Genomic DNA, 24,845 nt, shown 5'->3' with positions numbered 1-24,845 from the left:
AGAAGCAGGGCTGGGTGAAGTGTTGAGTGACACAGTCTATCAGTGAGCCCAGGTCACCTAGCTCCTTGTCAGGATCTGGCCCTCACTGGTCCTGACCACTCCATGAGGAATCCCCCTGCATTGACCACTACAGAGTTTGCTGCCTGCTGCAGCACTCGGGCCGATTGGGTGGCCTTGTCTGGTTTCTATCCTCTCCAGCTTTCTGGCTTTCCCTGGCATCTTGTTATGGAGGGGAGAAATTATACTTTCTTATTCATTTTGAGGGGGTGTTTAAAAAATTTTTTGCCAAAGATTGCATAAGGGCATTCAAAGGGAGGAAAGGAAGCAGAAATGACACTAGGGATAACACACAGATATTTGATTACATGCTATGCCTTTTCCTTCTTAACAGATGGCCCTCCTTCCTTGGATCTTCACCTCCTGACACCACTCACCCTGGCCAAGGGATCTATTTTAGCTCTTTGTTTACACAGGATTGTGCTCACAGTTACTCTCTGTTCCCTGTCATCAAATGAATCTCAGCCTCAAAGATTACATATTATTGAATAAGAGCTTCATGGGCATGTCTTCTGCCAATCACACTGTGCTAGGTGCCAGACTCCTCTCCACCTAGTTGGAAATACAATGAATGCAAAGAAAACTAGTAAATTTCAAGTCAAGGCCAGGCTGAATAGAATTTAACAGCAAAGAAGGTTAATTGTATCTGGAGCAGCCCAGAAAGCCAGATACTGGGTGGAGGGTAAGATGTAAAGCAACAGATAGAGGGGAGAGAGTGTCCTATGAAGCATTGACACATAGGCGAAGGCAAGACATCTGGAATAATATCTGTTCCAGAGTGAGAGAATGTGAGAGCGGCTGGAGTAGGGCCTTTATGTGAAGGTAAGGGCTGTCTTTGCTGGTTGCAGCCAAATCATGGAGCTGTTGCTCAGGAGTTGGGGAACTATATGTTGAGAACCACATGGAGAAACAAAGAGATGTTGAAGCTAGGCAACAGTCTTCTGAGATGAGTCTTGGAATATTGCTTTAAACAGTCAGTACACTCTTGTGAAGGGCAAGAGCTGAATGTTGAATGCAGTTATCAGGATCTGGGTTGGAAGCTAGTCGGGAAACATGGGTGTCCCAGGTGGGCGAAGAGTTTGACATCCTTTCACACCAATACTTTACATTTGGTTTAACATTTAATTAGTGTGTGTGTGGAGGGGGTGGGTATAAACTAATTTTTATAAAAATTTTAATTCTTTTTTAAGTTCAAAATAAAAATTTATTAAATGAACTTCACCAAATACAAAATGAACTTTTGAAAATTATTATTTTATTTTTTATGTTACTCATAATCGAACACTTCAGTTGTTTTTATTCACTAAAGATATATTTATAAAGTGGTTCTTAAAATATGTTGAAAGCTCCTTTTCCCCCCCTTGGATGGGAGGTCTGTAAATTCTGCATGGATTCAGGGGATATAACACACTCAGGTCACAGCACATTATAGTGATAGGAAATGATAAGGAGGACAGGAGATGCAGATTTTTCAAGGTCTTAGTCTGGAAGCAATCACTGCAGTTGAGTTGAGTATTCTCTGAAAAGAAAGACAGGGAGATTACAGAGCGGGAGGAGGACAAAGGCTGTGCCCATGTAAGGGTATCAGGTAGGGCTAAAATTCATCTACACATAATAAGATTGGTGGCTTAATCAGCCCTGGTTGCTAGAGAGGTCCCCATGATGACTTCAGTGGTCTATATTCCTTCAGTTTTTCTTCATTACTATCCTTTGCTTGTGGCTCACAGTCTTAAGATAGTCCCTGCACCTCCAGGCATAGTGAGTGCCCACATTCCAGTCAGGAAGAAAGAAGGAAGGGCAGAAGGTTGAATTGCCAGATCAACAAATAAAAGTACAGGGCACTCAGTTAAATTTTAATTTCAGATAGATAATGAATTATTTTTTAGTGCAAGTCCTATATTTTATCTGGCAACATCAGTGGAGGACAGGAGGCAAACACTTGAAAAAATATAGACTGAGTCTAGCTTCTTCACCAATTTTCCTGCATGCTTATCCAGGATTTTTGCTCACACATTGTTGATGTGTGTGAGACAAGAGTCATATGACCATCCCTGGCTTCAAGGTCCTCTGCGGAGGTATACATTTTTAACCAGACTCATTGAAGTCTTGGATGAAAAGATTCTGTCAATGAGAAAGAAGGGGGAAAAGGTACGAGGCAAGCAACCAGCAGTATCTGTCAGAGGGGAGAAACTGAGTCCAGAGGCAAAAAGAAGCAGAGGATCTTATAACATTTCAAAGAGCTAATATCTCCTGAATACTTAGTATTGAGCGATCACTGTTCTAGGTACTTTACAAATAACTACAACTACCTCTAAAGGGTAGATAATATCATTATCCTCATATTTACAGAAGAAGAAATTGAGGCACAGATGCATTAGACAATTTGCCCAAAGTCCTCCAGATCTATGTGACAGAACCAGAATTTGAGCTTATGTTACATGGAACAGGTGTTCAGGTAACATCCACATGCTTGAGACATGTGTGTCAGACCAGAACAGTGGGGACTGACAAAGTTCTTCCTGCAGCAGATCCAACGGTTTCTCTCACAATCCAATTGTGAGAAACTGTACAGTTTGGAGCACATGCTTCCTCTGGAATAGTGTGACCATGTCCTGTTTTCTCTGGGACTGAAGAAGTTTCTGAGATGTGAGAATTTCAGTGCTAAAGCTGGGAAGTCCTAGGCAAACTGGGATGTGCTGACTATCTTACTCTGGAATAAAAGACTGACCTTTCTTATTGGATCTCATCTTGGTCCTAAATCCTAATGGGGAGATGGAGATCTAGGTTAAAAATGACTCCAGTCAAATAAATGTCCTCATGAAACTATTTAAAACTATTTCAATAGATCTAGTGGAAAAGACATGATCTAAAAGTCAGGGGCTTATTTCCACCTCTGCCTCTACTTCTAGCTTAATATGGGATCTTGAACAATTTTCTTTATCATCCCGGCCCTCACTTTCTTCATTGACAAAATAAGGAGGGTGAATTTGGTCCTTTTAATTCTCAAATTTTAGAACCAGATAGTCCCTTAACGCAGGAGACTATGACTGTGTGAATTTTTGTCTAGAAACAAGTTATTTCCTTGTTCCCCTAGGAATTCCTTTAGGTTTGGAAACAAGTCTATTATGGCCATTGGGAAAGGAAAAGATAAATTTAATTAGAAAATTTTGGTTAGATCTGATGATCTATGAAAAGTCATAGCAAGAACTCAGTGGCAACGAATGAATAAATATGGAAAACCTAAGGTGACATATTTGCTTTCCCTTTTTGTTGACTCCTTTCCAAAGAATGAGACTGAAATGATCCCTTCTTTGGAGTTTTAGCTTACTAACTGTCTGTAGTAAGTATTTAATGCTTAATCTATATACTTTGTGTTACATTTCTAGCTATGTTGATTTTGAAAAGTGCAATATATGTTAGGTTTCTACTATGAGGCTGCATTGGGGTACCAAAAGCACACCACATAGTTTCTCATCTCAAGGAATTAACTGAGAAGGAGTTAAGATTTATATACACTGCAGAGAAGACAGAAACGAATATGAAAAAGTACAAAAAAGAGTATCTAATAAAAGTAAAAAATGTATATGTTGTGAGGATTGTATTTTCACGGACAACCTTGTTTTCAAATATTCTGCCCTTTTGTTCCTATCAACATATCCCAAGCATAGCAGCATTTTTTAGCACTGAAGTTATAATTTCATTGTTTCCCATATCCCAAAGTAATATATAATATTTCTTAGATCGTGTTCTGATTTTTGGTACTGAAATATGAACTTATTATGAATGGAAGAGATCAGTATTGGCTAAATTTATATGAGTGTCTTCATAGAAGAAGTAGCACTTAGATTTAGGGGTGTCAAACTTAGGTGAAATTTCAGAAATTTTGTAACCTAGCCATACTTTGTACAAGCCAGGGAGATGAATAAGCATGTCCAGGCATAATTCTAAGAAGTAATGGAGTCAAGGATGGAAAGCAGAGTTTTTGACTCTCAATATAGCTTTTGCAGAAGTGCCATTCCCACAATGGGCTGCCTTCATTAATTTAAGATATAATGACTCTGTTCCTACTTCCCTCCTAATAGGATGAGTGATAAGAATACAACCTTGTGCTTGTTCATAAATAATGACAACACGTAACAGTACATGCTAAGGGCCTAAGTGAGATATATTTGGAAGATTAGGAAGTGGGAATGAGCAGTAATTGGGAGTGGAAGGATATAGAGAAGAGAGGATGGTGATTGCAGACAGCATTAGATGGAAAGGAAGAGCCTTACCATGGAGAGCCTGGAATCCAGAATGAGGAATTGGGACTGGACTGCCTAGGCAAGGTCGAGAGGTGGAGTAGCATAAGGCGGAGTTAAATTATCTGGGTTTAAATTCTGGTTTTGGTTTTAAGACCTAGTTTGCTTATCCATGAAATGATAATCTCCCCAAAGGAGAATCTAGTGCAAAACTTTATGATACAGCATGATACTTGACACATAGAAAGAGACTCAATAAATGTTTGTCTTTTATCATTATTATGTATAAGGGCTAGCAGTATTTTTTTTTTCCTTGAACAGAGGTTGAGCATGACAAAATTAGTTCATCTCTTGGAAAAAGATGTCTAAGATGAAACTGCCCAATGTTTCCTGAGAGAAAGTTGGTATAATCCTTAAGAAGAAATGGTATAAAATGTAAGGATCTGAGGATTCTGTAAACAACCACAGTGTGGCTAGCTTCCCCCCATGAAGATGAGACAGCTGGGTAACACTAGGTGATGTGGAGAGAACAATGCAGGATAGGGAGAGGTGGAACAAGGAGTAGGTAAGAGAATAGGGCTTCCGAGTGTGGCTGCCCAGGGTTAACATTTCACAGAGTCCTGTGCAAGGAAGACAAACATTAACAAGGGTTTGGGGCAAATAATCAAGCAGATTCTGGGATTAGAAAATGAAAGATGAAATGGGGCCCACTAAGGAAATAAAGTTCTGAAGTCTGCCTAGGCTTGCATTCAGTTTCTACCACTTATTCACAAAATTTCTGGTGGCTCTTATCGATCTAGGAGTTTCCCCAAATTAAGTGTTTCCATAAACCACATTTGAGTCTCATTAGACACATGGATCCGGGATTTTGATTTTGCAGCTCCACGATAAGGCCCAGGAGTTCATACTGTAACAAATTTCCAGGTGGTTGCAGGCAATTGTTAGGCCAAACACAGAGAAATGCTGACTTATTTCCTCTGAGCTTCGCAAAGTCCTCATCTTTAGAATATAGGTAATAATATGACAGCCATACACCTGTTGTGAGTTGAATTTTGTCCTCCCAAAAGAAATGCTTAAGTCTTAACCCGCGGTATCTGTGAATGTGACTTTATTTGAAAGCAAAGACATTACAGATGTAATCAAGTTAGGAAAAGGTCATACTGGGTTAGAGTGGGCCCTAATTCAATGACTGCCATCCTTATAAGAAGGGGAGACACGACACAGATCGATGGAGGCCATATGAAGATGAAGGTAGAGACTAGCATGACGTATCTATAAGCCAAGAGTAGTCAAGGATTGCCTGTAAGGACCAGAAACTAGAAGAGGCAAGAAAGGATCCTTCCCTATAGCCCACAGAGAGAGCTTGGCTCTACTGATACCTTTATTTCAGATTCTATCCTCCAAAGCTGTGAGAGAATAAAATTCTTTTTTGTGTGTTTTGTTTGTTTGTTTGTTTGTTTGTTTTTAACGCCTACAGCACCCGGTCTTCCTAGACAGTCTCCCATCCAAATACTAACCAGGCCCAACCCTGCTTAGCTTCCGAGATCAGATGGGATCGAGCGTGTTCAGGGTGGCATGGCCATAGAAATTTCTCTTGTTTTAAGCCACTCAGTTTGTGGCACTGCTATGGCAGCCCTAAGAAACTTGCACAGTTCCTTGCAGAAGGTGGAAAAAAATCAATTGAATTGTTATAACAGTAAATCAGTACATTGTATGCAGCTAATATTTTAAGGAAAGAAGGTAGAAAGCATTTATTTAATTGCTTGTCACATGGTGTCAATTTTAACATGGTGGAACATCATAGATAAAAAAAATAATTTAGTAATTTTGCAACATATAATAAAGGGAGAGTGACATAAATTTTGAAAGAACATTTAAATAGGCATTGAGTTCTAGTCTCAGGTCCTCCATTCACAGGCTGTTGACTTTGGCCACGTCAGGTAAACTTCCACTTCTCAGTTTACCTGTGGAGATGAGAAAATGCCCTCCTTCCAGGGCTGTTGGAAGATGAAATGATTTAATAAATATACAAAAGTTGAAAGCTCTTAAACTCCAAAATGCCATACAATTTATTTTTTCTTTAACTTTCAGTAGGATTATATTTGGAAGCTTACTGAAGGAGTCACTCTTGAAATACTACTTGATCTGGACCTTGCAAATAAATTAAGGTTCTTTTGAGTGAGGATAAATTTCAAAGCCGGCAGGTTACAGAACCACAGGGGTATGTGGGTGATGGGAAGAAGAAAGAAAAAGAGAAGGGTATTTTGTGAAGAGGCACTTCTGACTTTGAGAAAAGTGGTTTTGCAGATAGCAAGGTGTCTGTCTAAGGCTATTCCAAGGCCTCTGAGTGGATCTTAGAGAGGACGAAGACAGAAGCAGAAATGGCAGGTAGATATCCCGTACCATCTCTGTGAGGTTAGGGCCAGCCTGCTAGGGTGTGACACATCAGGGCAAGAAATCTGGTTACTCCAGCAGAATGACTTTAACATTATGTGTCATGAACACAGATCAATTTGGAGGTGAACCACAGGAAGCATCTCCAGGGATAATAGGAATGTGTGCATGCATCAGCCCATGAGTACCTGACCAACCAAAGGATGCCAGGTCAGGACAGGAGACAAAGCAGGTTGCCAACCCTGCACCATGATTAAAAGGCTAGTCCAAGGACTTTTGTGATCCTGAGATATCTGTCAGAAAAGATTGAGATATAAGGATGAGTGTAAAGTTGGGGTTGAGTGAGAGTGAGGGGAACAAGGCCATGTCTAAAATAATTCTCTCCATGCCTGCTCGTTATGGCTCAACTGTGCCCCTCAAATCTACATGTTGAAGCCCTGATCAATCGATACCTCAGAATGTGACTTCTATGGAGCTTAAAAGAGGTAATTAAGGTAAAACGAGTCATTAAAGTGGGACCTTATCCTATCTGACTGGTTTTCTTAGAAGAAATTTAGACACACAAGAGAGACACCATGCTGTGTGCACATGTGGACACAGTAAAAAGGAGGCTAACTGCAAGTCAAAGAGAGAGGCCTCAGAGGAAACCAAATGTGCTGTCTCCTTGATCTTGGACTTCTAGAGTCTAGAACTATGAGAAAATAAATGACTTTTGTTTAAACCCCACAGTCTGTAGTATTTTCTTATGGTAGCCCAAGGAAACCAATATGCTGCTTTATCTTTATTCTCTATTAGAGCCTAAAGGAAATTTTCTTCTCAGAGAGAAAAACTTCCAAACAATGATGAGACTAGCATCCTCCCTTTCCTTTCAGTCATTTCTGAAATGCCAAGGAGAGCTATTGGCCTCTTTGTAGCTTGTGACAGTCCATAGAGTGAACATAGAATTCTGAGTGAATGTATAAATGTGCCCTAGCAGGGGTTGCAGACCATAATGAGCCAAGGCAAGCACTTCTTGATTTGGTAATAGTGTTGTCTGATTCTAAAATTTACAAGCGTATAAAGGAATTTTATAAATACTTCTAGAAAGGCATATCTCTTATCCACATGCTTTTTATGTTTCACCTCCAAATTTGTTGTAGAGATATCACTGGTTGTCTACTTCATAACTAGTTACTTCAAGAAATTCAGAAACATCTTTTCCTAGGCTTCCATGGTAATCAAATTGAAAAGGGACATGAGATATTTCTTTTCTTTTCTTTTTTTAGATTGTCATAAAGAAATGTATGTTTGAGATTTGATATTGGAAAGATGACCCTAGCAAACAGAAGTAGGAAGTAAGAAAGAGCGAGACAGGGAAGTGAGAGAAGAGAACCGAGACTGCGTTGATGAGCTGTTTACTGCTATGAGCAACTGGGCTTGGTTCCTTAGAGAGTCTCTGAGGACCCATGGAAAATTCACCTCAGGATTGTCTCACCGAAAGTTGGCAGGCTGGGTATTTATTCATTAAATCTCATCTTCCACTGCTTAAGGATGCAGCTGGCAAACTAACTTTCCTGGGAGGCTGCACTCAGGCTCTGTGGCTTTCTGTGGCTTCAGAGATATTCCTGTGGTTTCCAAGCAGAAGGATGCAGTGGTATGCTCATAATGTAGGAGTTGGCGACACACGTACATGAAACAGTTCATCAGAGATGCATTGAAATCAGGTGGGTTGAGGGCATGGAGCATGGTGAGGAGCATTCCAGGCAGAGTAAAGAGCCAGTGCAAAGGCCCTGAGGTGAGAGCGTGCCCGAGGCATTCAAGAAACACCAGAAGACATGTGTGGCTGAATAAGCAAGAGAGTAGTAGGAGTTGCAGTCAGAGAGGCAATGGAAAAGCTATCCTAAGGGCAGACTCTGGTTTTTACTCTGTGAGAGATGCAAAGCCTTTGCACAGAGTTTAACCTGGTCCAATTTATGTTGTGATGAATGTAGACTTGGGTTGGGTGAAGGGTAGAAGTGGAGGCTGTTTAATAATCCAGATGAAAGATAATAGTGGCTTGTACTGGAGTGGATACAGTGAGGGGGCGAGGAATGATACACATTCTCTGATTTCCTCGATAACCCAGACAGATATTCTAATTTTTAATCCTCAGAGTTCAATTTTTTTTGAGAGTTTTAAATCTCTTCCAGTTTATAGATAAGGTAACCATGAATCCTATAGGTTAGGGAACTCATACAAGTTTCTTTCCCCAAAAAGTGGTAAAATTGAACTTTCGTCCAGACCTGCAATTCCTGAGCCTCCATACTTTCTGACTCTTTCCCCAAAGATCTCAGAAAGCCTATTTACTTTTTGTCTCCTACATCATTAGCCATTAGCCTAGATATGCTTACTGACAAGCAGTAAGACAGGATAGGAAGAGTAAATAAAAGGACAAAAAGTCCAAATGGTTTTTCTAACAGAGAGCCCACTTTTTGCCTCACATTCCAAGATACTGAACAAACTAGACGCAAGACCTCAGAAATTATATAACAGCAAATTATTGAGTTGGGAAGTGATAATTAGAAAGGAAATGAAGAAAATGGACATTGGGGGCTTTAATGTGAAATATGACATTGATAAATCAAAGGAAGCCTTGAATTAGAGATGTGGATATTTCAACTGATTATCCAGGATAACTCATATCCTCCATTAACCTCGTCCATCTTGTTTTGCTTTTGTGAGGACAAAGAGAGTCTTTGCAAATTGCTAGGCCACAGGATTATGTCTCCAAAATGTTTATTCAAAGAGGGCAGTTGAAAAATAATTTGCTTGTTAAGCAGCCTAGTGGAATGTTCTTCTTTCCACTGCGTCTAGTATATTTATGGGTAAGATAATAGAGAAGCTTATGATAGATTTTCACAGTACGTCAAAAGTAGACAATCAGTCCAGGTCAGAAAAATTAGATTCACATACTTGTACTTTTGATACTTATCCTAATAGTTGAATATAAACAAAATGTCACTTGACTGTGAAGAGTAAAAGTTGCTGAGCTGCTTTCCTTCCTGACGATTCCAAAGCAAATGGAGTTTATTTGGAAGACTTTGTTTTTATGTCTTTTCTTGTCCCTAGATGTCACTAAGGACAAAAGCCATGTTGGGACATTAGTGTGACCACATGTCTCCAAATTGTTTTGATTCATGTGATGAGAATCTAAAGGAGACCAAAGAAGTGGGAATAAAAAAGACCTGACTGGATAATTTCATTTTAACCACTCCACCCTTCCTGGCAGGAGAGTGTCCCTCCACAGAAGATGTAATGCCCAGCCTTAGCTAAATATCCCAGTAGTCTGGAAACTCTGACAATATGACAGAAATTTGAACTGGAGCCAGGAGACACCTCATAAAACCTATTGGCAGAGTTAGAGGATTGGATTTGTTTTGCATGAGTGTGTTTCTTGGGTGTTTTATAAGTGCTTTGGTGCTTGTTTTATGGCAGGTGACCTTGTGCAAGATCCCAGAGAATCCCTTCTGGCCTTTTTCCAGACCTGTGACTATTTCTCTGTTCTGTCAGGTGTTGTTTTTATGACTAGAGCTGTCCAATGCCAGGCTTCATGGGAAGTTGGTCTGATTTTCCAAGCAACCTAACAGCAATTAGAGATTCTTTGTTCCTGCTTAGCTCTGGGAACCAGGGTCTGATTTTGCAATAAGCATGAAGGCCTCAGGTCTGCTAGAACTGACATATTGTGCCACCAGTGTACTACATGTGGGATGTTGGGACTCTTCCTCATTCTCAAAATTAGCTTTCACTTAATTTCAGTCAGCCTCCTTATCATTTTTTACATATGCCCACTTTTAATCTTTAAAAATTTTTCATGTGATACTGTCCTCCTAAATTGCCTTTTACTTTCCTTCTTATTATTTATAAACCAAATATATATGACTTTCTTGAAGAGTTTTTCTATGTATGTTTAATAAATGTTGAAAGTTATGTAACTCATTATTTTTCCCATTTTTTTACCTTGGCTTATTAAAAATTCAGGGTGAAAACTAATGATTATTCTTAGATACCTATTAGTATTTTATTGATACTTTTACTTGCTTTTTGTACATATTTTCTCCTATTTCAATTTTAAGTTTTAAATATGTGCATCCTTTATTATAAGCTTTCTCATACTTTCTTATTGAAGCAGCAGAGACATAAAGCAAAAATGATCACACGATATGGTTTCCCACCTAAAGAAATCAACTCCACCAAATCTGGAGCAGTTGCGATGTCTTGCAATGGGCAGCCTCAGCTATTTGTCAGCATAAGTGAGCCCACAGCAAGAGTAAGTCTACAGCAGGAAGGCACATGGCTACTGTCTAAGATCAATAGGCATCCTCTGACCATGTTACTTGGTGCATCTGCCGATCCCATGGTTCTCAAAGTTCATCTCCAGACCCAGAGCACCAGTATAATCTGACTACTTATTAAAATGCAATTTCTCAGGTCATACCCCACACCTACTGAATCAAAATGTCTTGGGAGGGTCTCAGCAATCAGTGTTTTACTGAATCCTCTAGTTGATTCTAATGCATGCTCAAGTCTGAAAACCACTTGCTAACCCATATATTATATGCCTAATAAGACTATTAGAGAAAACTTCCTTCTGGTTCTACCTGCTCAGTTTGAACTTTGATATACCAGCCACTGAATATGCATTTTATTTCTCTTTGTACTTTCTTGCTCAGTCTGAGTTTCACTGATTCCTTTTCATTCACTTAGGGGTCATTTCTCTGTGTCCCTTTTGCTTGGCCCACATAAATAAACACTGACCTTAGTTATATTTTGGACCCAGAAACTTGTTTGTTTCCTTTAACTTACATGTTACTGAGACTTCAGGTAGATTCTTCGTCTGTGCGCACATACTCCTCATTAATTCATTCCTTGGTGGCCCTGCTGATTCATACTATTTTCATTCACTGTTCTTATCATCTAGAACTTTAAGACAGGTATGAGTAGGCAGGGAACTTTTAGGTAAGTGGCTATGAAACAATGAGAAGCAAAATTCCAAAGCAGAAATTACAAAAATATGAGCCTTTCCTTCTCCTGGCTCATGGCATTTGCTATAGGTACAGGAAGCAACTGTTGAGTAAACGATTTCTGAAAAATGGAGAAAGTCAAGTAACACTCAACCTTGAAGTGAAGTGAGCTCTTCTCTGCCTAAAACCAAGGATGTTTGTAATACCCTTTTTACTACATAAGTGCAAAGAAGGCTTTATTTTTTCCTCGGCAGACATTTGACAGAGAGCAACCACAATGGAAGAAAGTTATTCTCCACTTATCATCGTTGCACAAAAACATTAGTATGCTCATTTATTTATTAGGGATTCTGAACAAATAGCCATCCATGACTGAAGTAAAATTGGCCATCAAGGACAGAAATAGGTTAAGGCCTATACAAGTGAAAGCAGTGAGACAGGCAGCTCAGATCATCTGCTCAGAGTAGGGTTTGTTGCCTTTTAAATGTATTGCCATCTGTGAAATCCCCGCTCTTATTATCTGTGATATTGAGTGCCCTCCTTTAACTTCTCATCAGGCTTTTGCCTTCCTTGTCTTCACCACATTATTAGCACATAATCCTCAGGTATTCTGAATGCCATGATGCCAACTCTATTGTGAAGATAGAAGAGTTGCAACATCTTATATTAAGCAAAGAAGAGTAATCTCGGCTCACCTGGTTAGGCCTCAATTTCCTGAGCAGTTGCCATCATTACACCTAACCCAGCATTTTTGTGAGGTTTAAATGAGATAACGTGTGAGAGACGGACCTAATTTGCCTGGTGTAGTATGCACTGGATAAATTTTACATTTCTTTCCTCCAATCCTCAAGGATCAAATTACTATATGAATATTTCTTTACTAGGCCATGAACATAATGGCATTATAAGGGTCGAGGTGCATTGAGGCCAGTCAACTTGCCGTGGAAATGGCGATAGGGAACATTTTGTTTTTAATCAGAATTGGCCTCCTCATTAACGCCATTTTTTCTTTCAACTGCTTTTATTCCAGACTCTCTGAAACAAACACATCTAGATGCCAAACACAAGATTTTCACTGGTTTTTTTTTTTTTGGCTTGTAGATTTAGCCAAAGCAATCTAAACAGCAATGAAGGTAAGAAGGAAGGTACTCACTATTTTATTTTGGGTTCCGAACAAATAGGCATCAATGTCTTAAGTAACTATTATAACTCATGTTTAGGCAAAATTATGTTTAAAAAATCTATAACAGTTGAGATAATACCACTACTTTCATTAACATGATCAACGCAGGGAACAGTATGTCCTTATGAAGCATAATAAAAGATCAGGAATGTGATCTGTTTCCTAGCTAAATATGTAAATCACGTATCTTTTTAAAAAGTTTATATACATTAAAATATTCATTGAACAGTTATGAGCAAATAGGTACAAACTAGATTTTATAGTTACTCTGTTCTGTGAGTTTGATGATATTGATTTGATTCGAAGCAGACATTTCAACTTTTCAGAACCAGGATTCTTTATTCTAAATGTTAATCATGTAAACAGAACTACTCAATCAATGGTTATTCACAACATTTTAGACATAAATCTAGGTGCCATTCCTATGTTATCACATTTTTTTTCTCCTTTCTTCTCAGTGAATCCACTTAGTCCAAGACTCCTTCCCAGTGGATAGTCACTAGTAGAAATTTCATTCCATGGATAAGGAAAGAATAGACAAACTCAGAGCAGCTATTACATAGGCTTATCAGGGGCTTATAAAGAAGTTTACTGTAAATAGAAGAACTCCCTTAAACTTCTTGAACTAGGAATACAGAGATAATGAGGCAATTAGTTTCTCTTCAATGAAAGTTGAAGCTTTCAGAATGCCATGTAGAAGAGGAAATTTATGGTTGCCGTAATGGGCCATATGCAAATTGAACTGACCAGGGACAGAAGCAGAATATATACAGTACAGGCATTATGTAGAGTAAAAAGTATAGATGCTTGTTGGCAACAAAACAGGAAAAAAACAGATGCCCAGAGGGGCTGAGTTGTATCAATCAACCTTGTAACACTAGCACTGAGATAGACTTCTACTGCTAATGTTTTTAGAGCATCCCTACACTCAGGGCTCTTCCAGTCTAGTGTCCATGATACTTGCTCCAATTATAACTCCTGGTTACCCACTCTCTGTTATTACCCTCCATGAGTTTTTGCTTCTCTTATCACTCCATGTGTGTCCTTAGTAAATGATTTGTTAAGTTAAACTATTTACTTGAGTGTGTCTCTTAAACTTGCAACCAAAAAAGGTAATCATATTTTATATCTTAGCTGCATGTTTAGCCACATTAAAATATTGAATATTATCACAGATTTAGCCTTTGAGCTCTTCTTACCCCTTTCTTTTAAACAAAGAAGGATGCTTCTTCTGGCTTCTAGAAAGCAGCATAACAAAATTTTAACTGAAAATCCATGATAAGTTTTTTTACTTTTTACAAACAGTAATCTCTATTTTGCCATTCTTCTGTAAATTGGGCTTCATGGTTTCAAGTCTCTTTGTGAATTTTCTTAGCTCTGGTTTAGGCTGGCTCACATATTATGTTACAATGGCTCAGAGCCCTTTTATTCTCAATGTCATCTTGCCTCATGTAGAAGAAGACCACGATGAAGTCAAGTGCTATTTTAGAAGGGTCACCTTTAAAAATAATGTCTTATATTTTTTGTTATAAAAGTTATATATGGTTACTGAAAAGAAATGAAGACAGCAGAAAAGTAAACAAAAAATCATCTATAATCTCAGAGAAAAAAATCAGTTAAAATTTTTTTTAATTTTTATTTCATTGTACATGTCAAGAAATAGTTGACATATGGCACATACAGTACCGAAGTCTCATACTTCACTTAACATTATAATGCATACATCTTTCCAAGCTTTAGAAAGCTCTTTGTAAACATCAGTTTCAATGGCTGCACAATAGTCCAGCAAATAGAATTTCATCACTTTCTTTATACCTAATAATTCTAGTGTTGAACATTTATTTATAATATTAGGCTAATATAAATAATTATGTAATGGACATTTAATCCATATTTTGGATGATTGTTTTCAGATGGATTTCTAAATATGCAATCACTGGAAAAGTTTGCTTTACCATTTGTAAGCCCTTTAAAGGCTCTTTTCAAACTAAGAGACATTTGAGATTAAACACTATGTCTTCTGAGGAATCATGAACTATCATGAAAATTTGGTAGCTGGATAAATATCACGAAACCTAGATGTCAGACCCTCTGATAGCTAAGACTGCTTCTATGCCTACCTATCATTGTGGTTTAGAAATATCACACAGGAGACTTTCGGTCAAGATGGTAGAATAGGCAGGCACTGTGCTAACCTCCTCCCATGACCACATAAAATTACAACCAAATTACAGAACAACCATCACTGAGAACCACCTGAAGACTAGCTGAACAGAAGTCCTATAACTAAGGATATAAAGAAGAAGCCAAAACAAGACTTGTAGGAGAGGCAGAGAGGCAGAGAGTCAGAATGGGCAGGTCCCCTTAACCACCCACAGTGGGGTGGTTAAGAAATGGGAGGGATAACTTGGCTGTGAGGTCCCCCCTGAGGAGTAAGGGGTTCCAGCTCCACATCACGCTTCTCAGGTCAGGGCTCAAGTACCATGCAGAGGAGTCCTCATAACATCTGGCAGTGAAAATCAGTGGGTATTTTGGCTGAGCAAGATGGAGGACTGCTGGAGACCAAGAGTTTCGGGTCTTAATGGGAGGGTGCACAGACTCACTTGCTCACAAACTCACTTGTTCTGGGCTCCACTTCTGGGGTATCAGCTTAAAAAGTGGTAAGAATTATGGAGGGGAGTTGAATTGACTAGCTTCAAGGTGAGGGTTGGAGGGGCAGGAGTCATGGTAGCTTGCTCTGGGGACAGAAGCACCAGCAGGCACCATTGTTTCCTTATTGAGTCTTCTCTCTACCTAGCTAGAAGGCCCAGGTGGTGCCAAATCTGTGTCTCTGGCTACCACTGCTCCACTTGCCTGGAGAATTCTCTGAGACCCTGCCCCAAATCACGTGCCTAGCCCAAACCTCTTTTAGCAGATTTTCCACATGAGTAGCCTTTCTCAGATTGTGCTGTAGACTCTTCTCAAATATCTCAACAGTCTACAAACACCAAATAAGCAGCAGCTTACCTCAGCCTGCACTGTATCTCTTGCTAAGAGGCCCCAAGCTTGGCACTAGTGGTAGTCAGCCTCAGTTCCTCAGTTCCTAATCTAGGCTCTTTGAGGTTCCTCTGAGTCTAGCACAGGTGGCAACCAACTGCAGATCACTTCAGAGCTTTTATCAGGTGGCCCCTGACCAAGTACAAGCAGCAGCTGACCATGGCTTGCACCAGGGCCCCTTCAAAGAGGTCCCAAAACCAATACATCCAATGGCTACCTTGAAACCACAGCAGAGCACCACTCAAACAGTTCCACAAATGACACATCTAAAGGGTAGACTTGGCAGGCACCAGAGCTCTGCTAAAATGAATTTGACTCGGTGGGGTAAGCTCCTACAAAATAGCTCATCAGATGTAGTCGCAGCCATTTCTCATAAACACTCTGCTAGAGGGCTACTAATACCCATTGACATCCCATCAGAAATTGAGGCTCTAAATGAACAAAAAGGCATACAAAACCCACACAAGAAACACTTCTGGAACACCCAGATCAGATAACCAGTGAGACCATGCCATTGGGCCCCATAGGACACCTATTACATAAGGCCATTTTACCAAGACTGGAAGACATAGCAGATTGACCTAATACAAAGAAACAAACACAGAGAGTCAGCCAAAATGGGGAGACAAAGAAATATGTCTCAAATGAAAGAACAGGACAAAACTCCAGAAAAATAATTAAAGAAAATGAAGACAAGCAATCTGCCAGATGCAGAATTCAAAACACTGTTTATAAGGATGTTCAATGAACTTAGGATAATAATAGGTGAACTTAATGATAACTTAAACAAAGAGATAGAAAAAATAAAAATGGAGACAGCAAACATAAAAACCAGCCTGAAATGAAGAATACAATAATTGATGAATACATCAAAGGGAATTAACAGGAGGTTAGATGAGGCAGAGGACTGAATCAGTGATCTGGAAGCACAACAGTAGAAAATACCCAATAAGAACTGCAAAATAAAATAAATTTTAAAAAATGAGTATAGTTTAAGAACCTCTGGGCAACATCAAGCATACCAGCAATTGCGTCATAGGGGTACAAGGAAGAGAAAAAGAGAGTAAGGGATTGAAAGACTATTTGAAGAAATAACCAAAAACTTTCCTAACCTTGCAAAGGAAATACATATACAAGTCCTAGAAATGCAGAAAATCCTATACAAAATGAACCCAAAGAGACCTATACCAAGACACATCAAAATAAAAATGCCAAAGTTTATAAACAAAGAGAGAATCTTAAAAACAGTAGGAGAAAAGCAGTTAGTTATCTACAAGGGGGATTCCATAAGACTGTCAAATGATTTCTCAACAGGAGAACATAACTCTCATTAACATCTATATACCCAATATAGGAGCATATAAATGTATACAGCAAATATTGATGGACATAAAGGGAGAGAGCAACAAGAGGACTTTAACACCTCATTGACATCAAAAGATAGATCTTTCGAACAAAAAAATCAACAAGGAAATCATGGTTTTAAATGACACATTAGATCAGACGGATTTAACTGATATTTTTAGACCATTTTACTCCACAGCAGTAGAATACACATTATTTTCAAGCAAACATGGAACATTTTTCAGGATAAACCATATGTTAGGCTGCAAAACAAGTCTCAATAAATTTAAAAAGATTGAAATCATATCAAGCATCTTCTCTGATCACAATGGTAAGAAACTAGAAATCAATTACAAGGAAAAAAAAAAACCTGGAAAACAAAATAACACATGAAGGCTAAATAACATGCTACTAAATAATGAATGAGTTAACAATGAGATCAAGGTAGATATCAAAACATACTTTGAGACAACTGAAAATGAAAACACAGCAACCTAAACATTTCTATAAAATACAGCTAAAGCAGCTCTAAGAGGAAAATTCATAGCAATATAGGTCTACCTCAAGAAACAAGAAAAATCTAAACAATACAATCTTACATCTAAAGAAACTAGAAAAACAAACTAACAACGCCCTAAGTGAGTGGAAGGAAGGAAATAATAAATATGAGAGTAGAAATAAATGAAATAGAGTTTTAAAAAATAGAAAAGACCAATAAAGCCAAGGGCTTGTTCATTGAAAAGATAAACAAAATTAAAAAACCTTTAAGCAGACTCATCAAGAAAAAAAGAAAAAAGACCAGAATGAATAAAATCAGAAATAAAAGAGAAATGACAACTGACATCACAGAATTATAAAGGATTATAAGAAAATACAATGAACAATTATATGTCAACAAATTGAACTACTTGGAAGAAAGATAAATTTTTAGAATCGTAGTCTTCCAGGACTGAGCCAAGAAGAAACATAAAATATGAACAGAGAAATAACTGTAGAAATCAAATCAGTAATCAAAAACCCCCAATAAACCAAAATCCTATACTACATGGCTTCACAGGCGGAAAAACCAATAACTGCTAATTAAATTAAATCATTAATCAAGAAACTCTCAACAAACAAAAATCCTGGACCAGATGGTTTCACGGGTGAATTTCACCAAACATTCAAAGAAAAATCAATACTTATTCTTCTCAAACTATTTCGAAAAATTTGAAGAGAGGCAAAAGCTCCCAACCTTATTTTACAAGGCCAGTCTTATTCTAATATGAAAACCTGAAGAAGATCCTTCAAAAAAAAGAAAATTATAGGCCAATATCCCTGATGAACACAGATGTGAAAATTCTCAACAAAATATTAGCAAACTGAATTCAGCCATAAATTTAAAAGGCCATACACTATGATCAAGTGGGGTTTATTCCTGGGATGCATGGTTGGTTCAATATTCATAAATCAGTTAATGTGATACACCACATAAACAAAGTGAAGGATAAAAATCATATGATCATGTTAATAGATGCACAAAAAACATTTGACAAAATCCAGCACCCACTTATGATAAAAACTCTCATCAAACTGGGAGTAGAGGGAACATATTTTAACATAATAAATGCCTTATATGACAAACCCACAGCTAACAACATACTCAACAGGGAAAAGCTACAAGAGTTTTCTTTAAGATCAGCAACACGACAAAGATGCCAACTTTCATTGCTTTTATTCAACATAGTATTGAAAGTCCTAACCACAACAATCAGACAGGAATAAAAAATAAAAGGCATCCGAATTGGAAAGGAATAAGTAAAACTGTCACTATTTGCAGATGACATGATAGTATATATAGAACCCCGAAGATTCCTCCAAAAACTATTAGAATTGATAAATGAATTCAGCAAAGTAGCAGGATACAAATTAATATTCAGAAGTTGGCTGCGTTTTTATACACCAACAAGGAACTATCAGAAAGAGAAATTTTTTAAATCCCTTTTACAATTGCATCAAAAACAAAAAAATACTTAGAAATAGATTTAACCAAGAAGATAAAAGACCTGTACTCAGAAAATTAGAAGACGTTCAAGAAAGAAATAGAAAAGGATACAAGTAAATGGAAGCATATACCATGCTCATGGATAAGAAAAATTAACATTGCTAAAATGTTCATAGCACACAAGCAATCTAACGACTCAATACAATCCCTATCGAAATATCAATGGCATTTTTCACAGGACAAATAATCTCTAAAATTTATGTGGAACCATAAAAGACCCTGAATAGCGACAATATGGAGGTTCCTCAAAAAATTTTAAAAAAGAACTACTTTATGACCCAGTAAATTCACGTCTGAGTATTTATTCAAGAGATTTCAAAACATTTATTTGAAAAAATATATTCATGCTATGTTCATTGCAGCGTTATTTACAATAGCCAAGATATGGAAGCAACCTAAGTGCCCATCAATGTACAACTGGATAAAGAAGATGTGTTACATATGTACAATGGATTATTATTTGGACATAAAAAAGAATAAAATCTTAGCATTGGGATGACATGGGTGGACTTGGAAGGTATTATGCTAAGTAAAATAAGTCAGACAGAGAAAGACAAATACCATATAATTTCACTGATATGTGGAATCTAAAGAATAAAATAAACGAATAAACAGAAACAGAGTAATAGATCAGAGAACATACTGATAGTTGCCAGATGGTAAAGTGGTTGGAGGACTAGGTGAAAATGTGAAGGAATTAAGAAGTACAGATTGGTAGTTACAAAATAGTCATGAGGATGAAACGTACAGCATAGGTAATATAATCAATATGTTGTAATAATTATGTATGGTGTCAGATAGGTACTAGACTTATTGGGACGATCATTTCATAAGTTATATAAATGTCAAATCAGTAGGGTGCACACCTGAAACTAATATAATATTGTATGTTAACTGTAATTGAAAAAAATATTTAAAAAAACCCAAAATGTCATAGAGTAATAACCTAATTTTCTCCTCAGAAAGTTTGACTAAATGAATAGTCTTGGTTAACCTCAAGTAGGAGTTTGGTGAATTAGACTTCTGTGTTGAGTTCTGTACAGATTATTATCAAAAGTAAAACAGAATAAATCAAAAGTTTTTACATACATGTATACACATTATAAAATGCCCTCCTCCATCTTCAAGATTGCCTGCTTGGCAGTAGATGTGGGGAGCTAGAATTGAAAAACAAATGCTCAACCTACCCCAGTCTCACCTCAGCTTCAACAAGAGGACTCTGCTTTATCTTCTATATATTTACCCTGTAAATGAACTAGCTTTTGAAGAAACGTACTTGGAGTTTGGAGGAAGCAAGAACTCCAGAGCACTAATCTTGAGGATAAGTTCATAAAAGAGAGACTGAAAGAGTTTAAAATCATTTGGAGCATATTTTCAAACTTAGGTGAAAAATACAGCTTTTAATACATGTATCAAAATCCATAAAAGGAAATATTAATGATAGAGGATTGATTATCTGTCATTTAGTTTTTTCAATGTTTCTGTTTAAATTACTTTAAAAATATGCTGTATTATAGATATGGGCCCTTTAAATACATATCTCTAGAAATTCTAGAAATATTGAGCCATTGTGGTACTTATAGTCTTCTAGAACTATTCTTAAAACTAATCAACTAACCAACCAACCAACCAACTCAATCAATGAATATAAAATGAAACAAGCAAACAAAAAAGAAATAACAAAAGCATCTCATAGAAAAGAAGTTACAGAAGCTGGGGTAGCTCATTTATTCAGTTAACAAGTCCAGCTTCAAAGGGTCATTGCAGGACAATAAGAAGAACAGATATTTGGCAAATAGATGCTTGCCCTGCCCTATATATAGGTCAAAGAGGTTACCTCTGATAATCTCTTATTATGAGCAAGGCCTCTAACTCAGGTTCTTATAGGTAGTTAAGGGAATGGCAGAAGTTTCTCTTGAGCCTATGGCTAAAGTCACCTTTGGCTCAAAACAACCCACATACCATAGAGCACATCTTGGGGTGACTCATTCTGAACTCTTATCACCTAGAAAAAGAATTAAAGTTTAATTTTTGAGGTGATGGCATCATCTACTAAAGTGCCCAATTTTTTGCTTAATTAAAATTTATTTGCACAATCCCATTCCATGAACAACCAAAACACATGGGTCCACTGGTCATGTATGCCTGTTGAACCAAAGATGGGGCAGATACCATACAAGTTCTCCTGTGTAGGCTGGGGCTGTGGGCAGGAGACCAGTAGGTCACAAGTTCATGTTGCTTTGTGTTTGGACCGGAGTGCCTAGGACTTTGCTTCAAAAGAGAGACCCCGTTTCCTTTGCAGTTCTTTCTTAAAAGTGGAATGAGAATTCAAGTGACCTGGTAGTCAGGAGATTAACATTTGGGCTTGAGCATCAGACAGTCTGGGCCCAGATGCCAGATGTGTAGGGGGATGCTGAGAAATGTCAGCAGCTTTGAGCTTGGAGATGTGGAAGACCAGGGCCTGATGGAAACTGAAATAGGTGCAGTCCTTCCCCTGGCAGACCTAGAGATCTGAGTATAACTGTGCTCTGACTAGCTACCTAACAATACCATGGCGGTGAGGTCCAAGAAGCATCAGCACGATGAAAGGTGACAGGCCTGCAGCGACTGCAGGGGTGAGGGCTCTGAGTAGTTTCCCCGGGGCGGGGTATTACTCAGAGGAGAAGGAATATAAAAGTCTAGCTGTCTCTGCCAGGCTGCTGGGGTGGCCTGGAAGGAGCGAGTGCATTACTTCTAGGAACATCCACCCTCTGGGCTGCTAGCCCCAGAGTACTTTGAGAATGGGTCACGTTTATGGAAAATCAGTCTTCCCCAGTGCTCTCCGTGCGGCTGTGATCACAGTCAGTTCGATGCTCTCCAGCCAGATAGCCACATTCAAGGCCAGCCTTTGACAAGGTGTCTCCAGGAAACAGCACCAGAAACCATTCTTATCGGGGCTGCCCCTGAAAATCTTGCCTCTGAGACTTTAAGTTTCCTTAGTCTCCTCTTGAGGGCTTAGGGGCTCTGGCTCCAAAAGGCCCCTCTCTGCAGAGTAAGTAATTTTCAAACTGCCAAGCTGAGTTCCTAGCCACCTCCTGTCAGGCGACTTCAAGAGGCCTTCACTGTGTGCTTTGGCTAGTTTTCAACACCCTAAATCACACGCACTCAGGCAGGGCGGTCTCCCCGGAAAGGGAACAGGATTTATTGCAATGGGCGTGGTGCATGCTGCTCCTGAAATGAAAGAAGGCTTTGAGAAAATGTTAAGCTTTTCACTTGACCTATTACCTTTCAAAGTCTGATTAATGCATCCACAAGCAGAAAATTAACCTAGGCATTTTCAAATACTTCTGGTTATGTAGCCTCTCTGTGAACACTGAGATGAACTCTGATGCTCTCTTTTTCATTACGTGTCTCTGGAGCAGGCAAATCTGGCCCCCACCACCTGGGTCTAGAAGCCAGACTGGCAATGCTTCCCATCAGACAACTCTGTTTTGAGCCACCATTTGAAACTATCCCCAAGGCTATTGTGTTCAACCTTTATTTAAAGATCATTTCTAAGAGGCAACCAATGTCTGCTGCTCCCTTGGGCTGCTGTTTACGACAGGCTCCACAGTATTTACTGTTTATAGTTTTGAGTTGACAGCTATTTAAGGGCAAGAGATTTCAGCTGCCACCTCTTCACAGCTTTTGCCACCAAAGCATTTGCCAGATGAAACTAGCTGAATCTTTGTGGAACCAAGGATGCAAGTTTTATATGGCACAGGAGAAAGAGTTTAGAATTTGGAGTTATTTTCCTACTGATATCTTCTGTGTCCTCTGTCCCATTGAAATGTGGGGGAGGGGGAGGCTTGTTATTAGTGGCATCTGTATGGCTTACAGTAATAATCATTTATTTGTCATGCTTCTGGGGTGGTTGGCTCTGCTGGGGTCACATTCTTGGCTGGGGTGAATGGGCGACTGATTTCTGCTCCCCAAACCTCTAAGCCTCCAGCAGGCTAGCCTGGGCGTGTTATCAGAGTGAAGGAAAAGTGCAGCAAAAACTTTCATAGTTTCTTGAGACCTAGGCTCAGAACTGGCACACCCTCAAGTATAAAGAATTCTTTTGACCACAGAAAGTCTCAAGGTCAGCCCATTTTTAAGTCATTGGAAAATGAACTCTGAAAACTCAGAAAAGAACTATAAAGTCACAAGACAAAATGGACGGATACAGGGAGGGTTGAAATATTGGTACTATCAGTCCAATCTACCACAGTTGAATGTGTGCCACTCCCCTCTTCCCAGGAGTTCTTTAATTGTGTCTAATTCATTGTTCTTTCTGCCGATTCCTAGGACAGGACTTGTATGTAGTCATTGCTAAGTAAGTAATGTATTAGTTTGAGCACAGCTGTACCCAGAATAGGCTCTGATGCTACAAGGGCATTTTAAGCTTTTTCTTATAACAGATACATCAGTGTTAGACATGCCTCATTGTTTTCCACCCACACCTACTTCTGGTATTTCCTCTAAACATTTCCCTATAATATGTCTAGGTCTGAATTCTTTTAATTTATCTATTTGATATCCAATATGGCTTTTCATATATTTCCTCATTTCGAGAAAATATTTAACCGTTTTCTCTTTGACTTTCTTCACCATTCTCTCTATTCTCACTTTCTGGAATGTTTATTAGTTATATGTCAGACTTTTCTCATTTCATCCTTAATGTTCCTTACTTCTCTTGTATATTTATCATCTCATCATTTCTTTTTTCTCTTCTGTCTCAAGCTGTGTCTAGTTTGATTATTATTATTATTTGTTATTTTCTCTCTTCAGCTATGTCCAGTAATTTATTTAACAAAGTACTTCACAGTGCTGGCTGCATCTCTGAATCATCTGGCAAATGAAAAAACATATTACTGCTTGGTCCTGCCCCAGAGTTTCTGCTTTAGTTGATATGACTCAGGGAATGGACACCAATATTTTTTAAAGCGTGAAGGTGATTATGTGTAACCAGAGTTAAGAACCATAGATGACATGCAATACATGTCATCATCTACTATTAAAAAAAAAAAAGATAAAACGTTTTTTAGATTTTTTTTTCAGTGACCATATCTTTCGTGTTCAGCATTTCTTGTTTTAAAAAATCCACTGGTTCTTATTTCATAATCCCTATTTTGTTTTGTGGATACCATGTCTTCCTTACAACATTTTAAATATCCATAATTTGATTATTTTAAAAATTATTCCATTATCTGTAACTTTCAAAATGTAAATTCCCCCATTGGTGGCATCTGTCAGTGAACTGCCTCACCAGCTTTGTCATTTTTGACTGTGGGTTCATCTTGCATCCTGTGCCTTGGGATATGAGGACCTCCTAATGGGCTGTTTTCACACTTGCTTGTAGCTCATCCTGTGGATTTCACTGGCTCCAAGTCAATTTTTATGTAAGTATATCTTCTCGGGGTTTATATTGCACATACAGCTAAAATTCAGAGTCTGCATGTAGTCACACATGGGCTTAGTATTCTGAACACACACAAGTTACACATTTCATATTCACTACCTAAGGCAGGAGGCTAATTTCTAGTCTGGAAGATAAAGATATCTGG

At 38.4% G+C, this 24,845-nt stretch overlaps 1 non-coding gene and 1 pseudogene across 1 annotated transcript; both read right to left on the bottom strand.

The window, feature by feature from the left end:
- Positions 1-24,845, bottom strand: part of LOC120591449 (guanine nucleotide-binding protein G(I)/G(S)/G(T) subunit beta-2-like) — a 78,190-nt pseudogene that overhangs the window by 6,559 nt on the left and 46,786 nt on the right.
- LOC120591906 (5S ribosomal RNA) lies at positions 5,767-5,885 on the bottom strand. The gene has a single exon (XR_005650020.1). It is a non-coding gene; the product is annotated as a 5S ribosomal RNA (ribosomal RNA).

The sequence above is a fragment of the Pteropus medius genome, unplaced genomic scaffold (genome assembly GCF_902729225.1).
Source record: "Pteropus medius unplaced genomic scaffold, Ma_sr-lr_union100, whole genome shotgun sequence".
In the NCBI taxonomy this organism is placed as follows: Eukaryota; Metazoa; Chordata; class Mammalia; order Chiroptera; family Pteropodidae; genus Pteropus; species Pteropus medius.
The sequence above is the reverse complement of the archived record's forward strand: the minus strand, read 5'-3'. Positions and strand labels throughout refer to the sequence as shown.